Source organism: Miscanthus floridulus, chromosome 5 (genome assembly GCF_019320115.1).
Source record: "Miscanthus floridulus cultivar M001 chromosome 5, ASM1932011v1, whole genome shotgun sequence".
Classification (NCBI taxonomy): domain Eukaryota; kingdom Viridiplantae; phylum Streptophyta; class Magnoliopsida; order Poales; family Poaceae; genus Miscanthus; species Miscanthus floridulus.
The window spans coordinates 143,854,543-143,864,542 of record NC_089584.1 but is presented as its reverse complement, the minus strand read 5'-3'; the positions used below and the strand labels follow the sequence as shown (position 1 = coordinate 143,864,542).

The window sequence follows — 10,000 nt, the reverse complement described above, 5'->3', positions numbered from 1 at the left end:
CAGACTCCAATCTTTGACATTTCTCTTTCCAGCGGCGACTCCGACGAACCACTGCACGACCTCAACCAACAAGAACCCTTCTCTAGCGTTACCTCAAGTCTCCAGCTCGTGCCTTCATCTTCTTCAAGATAATGGCAGTCAACTTCGACGTCCTCGCGGTTCGCTCCTCTTCCATTACCTTTACTTTGATTCCCCTAGTTTTTGCAAATCCATACAGTTGGTGATTTTTCCTTTCTTTTGTTCTCTGGATCTTTCAAACTTAGGAACTGCGCAACAAATTAGTTATCCCAACCGACTAGCCGCATGTCCAATGCCTAGGACCAATGGGCAACCCAGATCCAACCGATCTGATTAATGCAGAGGTTAACAGAATCCCCTTTAGAGCCCAAAATTTCTCTCTAAATTTATGGAAAGACACATTCCGATCTTGGCCCAAAACCACCAAAGGGTGGAAAGATTGGTACTTAAGGGTTAATAGATCGATGCAAGTATACTGGGCAGAACGGAAATTAGACCAATGCATTAGGCTATCTATTGCCGATATGCAGAAGAATGAATCGATGATGATTGCAGCTGCTTACTTCTGGTCAGACACAACAAACACTTTTATGTTTGGACATGGCCCAGCTACTCCTACACTTGCCGATGTCCACATGCTCACTGGCTTGGATATTTCAACTGCCGATGAAGGCTCCATTTATGGTAGAAAATCTGAATATAGGGTGAATACCCGCAACATCGGCGGTTGGACGGGATACATTCAAGAATACCAGAAGACTGGGACACTTAACCAGAGGGAACATGCCACATTCTTGAATATGTGGTTAGAAAAATTTATTTTCTGTGGTCGATCAGTAGGACCAACCAACGCCTTCCTCCCCGCAGCTGAACTTTTGGCTAATGGCGTAAGGTTTCCTCTTGGCCGATACCTTCTGAGCTCCACTTATCATCTTCTTCATCAAGTGTCTCAGAAACTTCTGCTTGGCGAACCCATTGGCAACCTAGGAGGCCCGTGGTGGTTTATCAACATGTGGCTGAATGCCCATATGCACAAACGCTTGCAATGGGACTTTTTTGCCCAACAATTCCCACGAGAAATTGCTGAAGACCATGTGCTTGGGGATGATGAATTGGCAACACGCTCACCCCTTAATTTTGGTGAAGCCATAATTGTCCTTCCCGGAACAGAGGCCAATGAAGACCAGATCGGCAGATTCTTCCAAAACTTCTACAATGGTCTCTCTCGTGATCATAGGGCCTGAGTACCTTATATTGACGAGGACAACAGATTTCCCCTTCTTTTCAACTTTGCCGATGACACCCTAAATCAGGATAAGGAACTCATGATGGCCATCATTACTCTCAGGACAATTCCAGTGAATACATTTGGTAGCAGGAAAAACACCACCATTTCATATGAATTTTACAACCCATCGGCAGTATCCCGTCAATTGGCTTTTGGGCAACTGCCAATCAAACTTTGCTTTGCCGATGTGATCAAACCTAGGGAAACAATCACCTGTGGAACAGATTGGAACAAGGTGGTACAACTCTCCCCCGATGCCGATATCACAGATGTTGATATATCCACCTAGACGCCAGTATCCTTCATCACCGAGTCATACAAGCAATGGTGGCGAGAGTGGAAGGAACAACTGTTTGCAACTTCTGCTCACACATATCGGCACATGATCGACCCTGAATATGCCATCCCTGACGACGCAGTAAGTTTCTTTTAACTCCTTTTTGCTTTTTCCCTACATATATCAGTAACTGACTCTCGCATGACAGGTTAACAACCCAGCACCATCGGTGAGCAAAAGTGGGAAACCCTTCGATCTTCAGCCTATTTCCCCGATATCACCGATCGGCTACAACGCCCCCACCTTAACTGCTTTGACCCACCAGAAGATCCGTACCAAGACCATCATCTCTAAGTCCAGATTGGCTACAGCTAGGGCCACTCCATCGGCTGCTGCTACAACCTTGGTCAAGGCATTCAAGGTAACAACCTTGTTTATTTCTACTTATACCGATTACAAACTGTATTAACATTAATCACCAGGGGGTAAGAGCTGCCACTGGATCATCATCGGCAATTCCTCCGATATCAAGCACCACTTCTTTTGACAAACCTTCAGAGGTATTCTCTTGACTTCTCATTTTATCCGTTAAATATCATACCTTACACTTGTCTTGCAGCAACAATTGGGTACATCGGCAAGCGTACCAGATGTCCAAGCTTCACAACCAACAAGTGCCGATGCCCCCTAGCCAATCGTTGCTGATGCCCAAGCAAAGCGCAAAGCTTTAACAGATGCCGAAGCACAGCCAAAATGACAAAGGTCCATGCCGATCCCTACATCTGCCCCAATGTCATCGGTCATCATACCTCAAGAGCCAACCACTGATGAAGTCATAGAGGACATCCCATCGGCAAGCTCAACTGATCCCTCACACGACACACTCTAGGTTGTTTCTTCCAGTCAAGCACAGGAAATTGCCTTGAAATAGGTAAACCGATTAACCTAGCTGATTTACAATATTCATACTTATCCTTAACCGACCTCCTTTTCTTTTTCTCAGGAACAAGACTCCCCAAACAGCCTATTCTCCTTCGCTATTGACATCTCTGACGATGATGGAGAGGAAACAAGTTCTTCCCTTGTACTAGGAACAATATTGGTAGAAACTAAGTCCAGGTTGGAAGCTCTCCTAAACTTGCTACAGCAGGATACCACCCAACTGGTAGATGACTCGAACCCTGCAAAAGCAATTTTCAAAACAATTCGTGGCTAGGTCCCTACCGATGTTGAAGAAGTACTCTTCCCAGCAGCCCATTTAGAGAGTCGCCAATTACAATATCAACGGGCTGCCCAACGTATTGCCGATAGAGCAGCTCAGGCTCAACTCAAGGAAGAGATGCTACAACTAAAACAAATTGCCGATGAGAAGCACAAGGGCATTGGCAACTTGCAGACTTCGGGTGCTGAACTTAAGCAGAAAATCTTGGATTTATCAGCAAGGAAGATGGCTCTATTGGCTGAATTGAAGGAAATCGAGGCAGCTTTAACTCATGCTCAACAAGAAGAAAGCCAGCTACCCAACGCCATCAAAACCCTTCAGCAAGAAAGAGATATCCAGGCTCGCAAAGCTTTGGCCATGAAGAAAAAACTCAAGCCCGTGGAGGGTACCGCCGATGACGATATCAAAGAAATGGAGGAAGCCGAGCAAATTCGCCTGCGTGCGATACTAGCTATCCAATCCTTGTTGAACTTGTAATCTTGTTTATTGTATCGGCACTTTATGAGACATTGACATCCTTGAGTAATTCCAGCCGATAGGACTGTTATCGGCACTTATACTTTTATGCATCCATCCAAATACTAGGGTAATATTTCTTTAAATATTTTCCATTTAATGCTCTAGGAAACACAACTCCTTCGAGGGTTTCTAGAATATATGCGTTACCAGGAACAGACTGATTTATCCGATATGGACCTTCCCAATTAGGAGACCACTTTCCAAATTTTGAACTTTTGGTCCCAATCGGTAAAACCAATTTCCAGACCAGATCTCCATCGGCAAACTCCTTTATCTTCACCTTCTTGTCATACCATCTGGCTACTCTTTTCTTATTTTCTTCGATGCTAACTAAAGCCCTTAACCGATGACCCGCCATATCTTCCAACTCATCCTTCATAAGAGTATTATAATCATCGGCTATCAGCTGATCTTGAGAACATATTCGCCTAGAGCCAACTTTAATTTCCCAAGGCAATACTACATCGTGTCCATATACTAACTGATAAGGCGTTACTTTGGTTGCACCATGACATGACATCCGATATGACCATAAGGCTTCATTTAATACTGTATGCCACCTCCTAGGATTTTCTTCAATTTTGCGCTTAATGAGTTTGATGATCCCTTTGTTAGAAGCCTCAGCTTGACCATTAGCTTGAGCATAATATGGAGAAGAATTTAAAACTTTAATTCCCATACTTACAGCAAACTCATCAAATTCTCCTGACATAAACATAGTGCCCTGATCGATAGTGATAGTCTGAGGAATACCAAATCGGTAAACAATATGCTCTTTCACAAAATCAATCATATTAACCGATGTCACCTTTTTTAAAGGAATTGCCTCAACCCATTTTGTGAAATAATCGGTAGCAACCAGAATAAATTTATGTCCCTTACTCGATGGCGGATAAATCTGACCAATGAGATCAATAGCCCATCCCCGGAACGGCCACGGTTTGATTATAGGGTTCATAGCCGATGTAGGCGCTCTTTGAATATTACCAAACTTTTGACATCCCTGACATCCTTTAAAATATTTAAAACAATCTTCAAGAATAGTCGGCCAATAGTATCCATTCCTTCTGATCATCCACTTCATCTTGAAAGCCGATTGATGCGCACCACACACTCCTTCATGAATTTCACCCATCAAAGTTTTTGATTCATCACTATCAACACATTTGAGTAAAACTCCATCTATAGTTCGATAATATAATTCATCATCGAGGAGCACATACTTGGTAGCTTGGAACCTTACACGTCTTTCAACCTTTTTATATGGATCCTTTAAATAATTGACAATCTCCTTTCTCCAGTCATCGGTATTAACTGCCGATGTTAGCACTTCCTGAATAAGTTGATACCCTGAAGCATGCTGAGCTAGTCGATTAGCTTCCTCATTATGCAATCGAGGGATATGTTCAAGACGAAAATCCCTAAATTCTTTCAATAATTGCACACATTTTTCATAATACGAAATTAAAGCTTCACTTCGGCATTCATAAAGTCCAGCCAATTGATTTATAACTAGCATAGAATCATCAAAGATTTCAACAGCATCAGCACGTATCTTCTTCAGTAATTCTAACCCTTTTACCAAGGCTTGGTATTCAGCCTGATTATTCATCGACGTAGCAACAATCGGCAATGAAAACTCATACTTCCTTCCTTGAGGTGAAATTAACACAATGCCGATACCTGCTCCTTCACCACATGTGGACCCATCGAAGAAAAGTGTCCAGGGAGCAACTTCCAAAGAGTCCACTGAATCATAATGCTGAGTGACCAAATCAGCCATCACTTGCCCTTTAACTGCCTTAGTTGATTCGTAACGTAGTTCAAATTCTGATAATGCTAAAATCCACTTGCCGATTCTACCACTTAATATCGGCATCGACAGCATATACTTGACTACATCGTCTTTGCATATGACCGTACATTCGGTAGATAACAAATAATGCCTTAATTTGACACACGAAAAGTATAAACATAGACATAATTTTTCGATGGCCGAATACCTCGTCTCAGCCTCCACTAGTCTTCTGCTCAAATAATAAATAACACGTTCTTTCCCTTCAAATTCTTGAATAAGAGCTGAACCGATAACTGTATCATCAGTTGATAAATATAACCTGAAAGGCTTCCCGTGTTGAGGTGGAACTAGCACTGGAGGATTTGTTAAATATTTCTTAATTTCATCGAGGGCTAACTGCTGCTCAGCTCCCCATACAAATTCCTGATCGGCTTTTAATTTAAGTAATGGACTGAAAGCCTTGATCTTACCCAACAAATTAGATATGAATCTTCTAATGAAATTAATCTTACCGATCAAAGATTGCAATTCAGTCTTATTGGCAGGAGCAACCACCTTGTTAATTGCATCAATAGACTTCTTATTGATTTCGATGCCCCGCTGATGCACCATAAAACCCAAGAATTGACCTGCCGATACGCCAAATGCATATTTATTAGGATTCATCTTTAATCCATGCTTCCTTGTATACTCCAGTATCTTTCGCAGATCGGCTAGATGTTTTATGATATCTCCAGATTTAATCACCACATCATCAATGTAGATTTCTACTAATGTGCCGATGTATTCATAAAAAATAAAATTCATAGCTCTTTGATAAGTAGCACCGGCATTTTTCAAGCCAAACGTCATGACTACCCACTCAAACAACCCTACATGACCTGGACATCTGAAAGCAGTCTTGGGAATATCTTCTTCAGCCATGAATATTTGATTGTAGCCTGCATTACCATCCATAAAGCTGATAATCTGATGTCCAGCTGTAGCATCAATCAATAAATCAGCAATCGGCATTGGATAGCCATCCATCGGTGTGGCTTTGTTGAGATTCCTGAAGTCAATACAAACACGAAGTTTTCCATTTTTCTTATAAACAGGAACCACGTTAGAGATCCACTCTACATATCGACACTGCCGAATAAACTTTGCCTCAATTAATTTAGTTATTTCGGCCTTAATATCAGGAAGTATATTAGGGTTGCATCGGCACACTGGCTGCTGATGTGGCCGAAATCCAGATTTGATAGGTAACCGATGTTCAACTACCGATCGGTCTAATCCAGGCATCTCAGTATAATCCCAAGCAAAACAATCTTTATACTCCTTTAACACATCAATTATTTGCTGCTTACACTTGGAATCTAACTTAGCACTAATAAAAGTAGGTCTTGGCCTATCGCCATTACCGATATCTACTTCTACCAAATCATCTGCCGATGTGAACCCTTGACCTAATTTTCCATCATCGGCAAACCTATCCATTAAAATTCTTCTTCAGAACCGACTGCTTGGATCGGTGGAATTTTATAATCAGCAACTCTAAGGAACTCTTTTTCCCAAACTTCTCCTGATATGCATTTAGTTCGCTCATAAGTATCTGATTCTGCCGATGCGATGATATAAGAAGAATCACCAGGGACAACCTCAATCTTATCCCCAATCCACTGTACGAGGCATTGATGCATTGTAGAAGGAACACAACAATTAGCATGAATCCAATCCCTCCCTAGAAGTAGATTATATGCACCCTTGCCGTTAATAACAAAGAACATCGTCGGTAAGGTTTTGCTGCCGATGGTCAATTCAACGCATACTGCCCCTTTAGCCGGCGACACATTGCCTTCAAAATCTTTCAGCATCATATCGGTTTTGGTCAAGTCTTGATCTCCCTTACCAAGTTTCCGATACATCACATAAGGCATAATATTAATCGCAGCCCCTCCATCAATAAGTACCTTAGACACAGGCTGCCCATCAACTCTGCCCTTCACAAACAAAGCCTTAAGATGCTGTCTCTCGTCATCGGTAGGTTTCTCAAAAACAGCCATCATTGGATCTAGTGTCAACTGAGCTACTTGATCAGAGAGAACAACTTCTTCCTCATTATCAGATAGTGCCAAAAATTCCATCGGCAACATGAATACCATATTAACATCTGCCGATGGACCCTTATTTTTGTGTTTTACCTGCCACTGCTGATGACCGGACTTCTCATTGGAGGAATTTTCCTCTTGGTATAAATTCTCCTGACGCTCACGTTGCATCCTCCTTCTCTGTGTTTTTGTTAGACCCTCCGGGCACCATCGAGGAAACTTGGTTTTCCAAACCGGCTGATAATAGGTCCTAGTCGATTCCACACGGTGTATATTAGGGTCCCTGTAGAATATTTCCTCATCAGGAACTCTTCCATTTGCCATTTCCTCAAGCTCCTCTTGATTCCTCAGAAAACATCCAGCGCGTTTACCAAGCCTTTCATGTACACTAAGTCTGCCCCCCAGCCAATCATGTACTGATGCTCTGCTTCTAATCGGCTCATTGATAAATAAACCCCGATTGCCAGGTTGAAATCTTCTTTCTGACCGATTGACCCCATAATAACCATTGCACTCAGGGCAATTTTCAACAGTTGGCAATTTAATACCTTCTTCCCAGCAATGGATAAAAAACGGGCACCTCCAATGATCTTTATGCCGATGCCATTCTTCCCGACGTTTTTCTTCTTGCTATTGTCGATATCGATCATTACGCTAACGCCAACCCTCCTGCTGCCTTCGATGAGTAATCACAATGCCAGGTCAAGGAGGTTTTTTAGAACTACTGCTTTCTCCCAGCAATCCCTTACTTCTTGCATCATCGGTAGTTATCCGATGTTGGGGATCCACTAATGCGTTTTTCTCAACAGCCTCGGACGTCAATACCTTGGTCTTCCCTTTGGCCTCCAACGTATTTGCTGGAAAGGGGTGTTGATCAATTTTCATCGGCCTTTGGGCATTAGAAGTACCAAACTTAATTCTCCCAGATTCAATAGCCAATTATAACTGTTGCCTGAACACCTTGCATTCATTTGTACTGTGTGAAGTTGCATTGTGCTATTTGCAGTACAAGATCTTCTTCAACTCTTCTGCTGATGGGATCACATGATTAGGTGACAGCTTAATTTGACCCTCTTGAAGTAGAAGATCAAATATTTTGTCAGCCTTGGTGATATCAAAGATAAACTTTTCTGGCTCTTTTTTACCAAAGGGACAAGATATTGGCTTTTTATTCTTAACCCACTCAGCTAAGCCGATAACTGGTTCTTCATCAGAATCAGAATCTCCTACTTCTTCAACAAATGATACCTTTTTACTCCAATTCTTTTTAGGTTCAAAAACCCTAGTATCTTGATCGGAGATCCTTTGCACAAGATGACTGAGGCTTTCAAATTCCTGAGAAGCATATCTGTCTTTAAGATGTGGCAATAACCCTTGGAAAGCCAGATCGGCAAGCTGCCGATCATCCAGCACCAGACTGTAGCACTTATTTTTTACATCTCGTAGTCTTTGCACAAAGCTCTCAACCGATTCATCATTGCGCTGTCTCAATTTTACTAAATCGGTAAGCTTCTTTTCATGGATTCCAGCAAAGAAATACTTATGAAATTGTTTTTCTAGATCAGCCCAGGTAATAATAGAATTTGGTGGTAATGAAATGAACCACGTAAATGCCGATCCAGACAAAGATGATGAAAATAATCGAACTCTTAATTCATCTCTGCTAGCTGCCTCTCCACATTGAATAATGAAGTGATTGACGTGTTCCATTGTTGATGTATCATCCTGCCCGGAGAATTTAGTGAAATTTGGTACCTTGTACCGATTTGGGAGAGGAATTAAATCATATGCAGGAGGATATCGAGTCCGATAAGAATAAGTATTGACCTTGGGCTTTATCCCAAACTGATCCTTCATAATTTCTGCTATCCTATCGGCCCAAAAAGCATTAGCTTCCTGCTGACGAACTAGCTAAATTTCTACAGGAGGTACCTGCTGATATCCTTCCACATATCTTTGTGGCCCATGATCTCCAGCAATCGGCATATTTGCCGTTACTTGTGGTCCATTAACCTGTTGAAAAGGATTCATCGGCTGAGCTGCCGATGCTTGATTCTGAACACCAGCTTACATATAACCTTATTGAATCCCTGCAATCTATTGATTTTGCTGAACTATGTGTTGAACAGGTAACTGTCCTGACCAACCATTATTAGAACCCATCGGTACAAAACTCACCGATGGCTGGTAATTTGCTGATATTGTTGGATAATTATAACCAGCTTGAGGCATAAACTGAACCCCAGTTTGACTCATAACAGGGGCTTTCTGCTGTATCGGCAGTAAACTTGCCGATGGATTTGAACTGGGCGTTTGAACCGCAGGCATCTGGAAACCCTCTGGAGTTGGTTGCACAGTAGTTGTTGTGGCATATTGAGGCACTTAGGCCATCGGCGAAATAGCCGATGGTATAGGAGCTTTACCTACTGCGTCAAACATTTGAGGTAATCCAGGATTGAAAGCAGATGACTCCAGAGGCATACCATATCCCCACCAATTAGTAGGAATCTGGCTATTCTGAGACACAAGGCCTGACATAGCTGATGCCGATAGATCTGTACTAAGCTGAATTTGTCCTCCTGGTAGTACCGGATCTGATCGTACCGGTGTAGATTGAATATTAGGTAAGCCTGCCGATACTGGAGAAGAAGTAACTTCTGTACCCACAATGGCCGAGGGAGCCGATAGAGTATTGACAGATGCCGGCTCTGGTTGGTGATAGGCAGGCCCAACATAATGCGGTGACGCTTGTCCTTCTTTGAGAGTTCGAACCACAGCATTATGA

General features: G+C 42.3%; 1 pseudogene; it reads left to right on the top strand.

Annotated features, from left to right (window-relative positions):
• The first annotated feature begins 653 nt into the window (after nt 1-653).
• Nucleotides 654-9,575, top strand: LOC136455539 (uncharacterized; annotated as a pseudogene).
• The last annotated feature ends 425 nt before the right edge of the window (nt 9,576-10,000 follow it).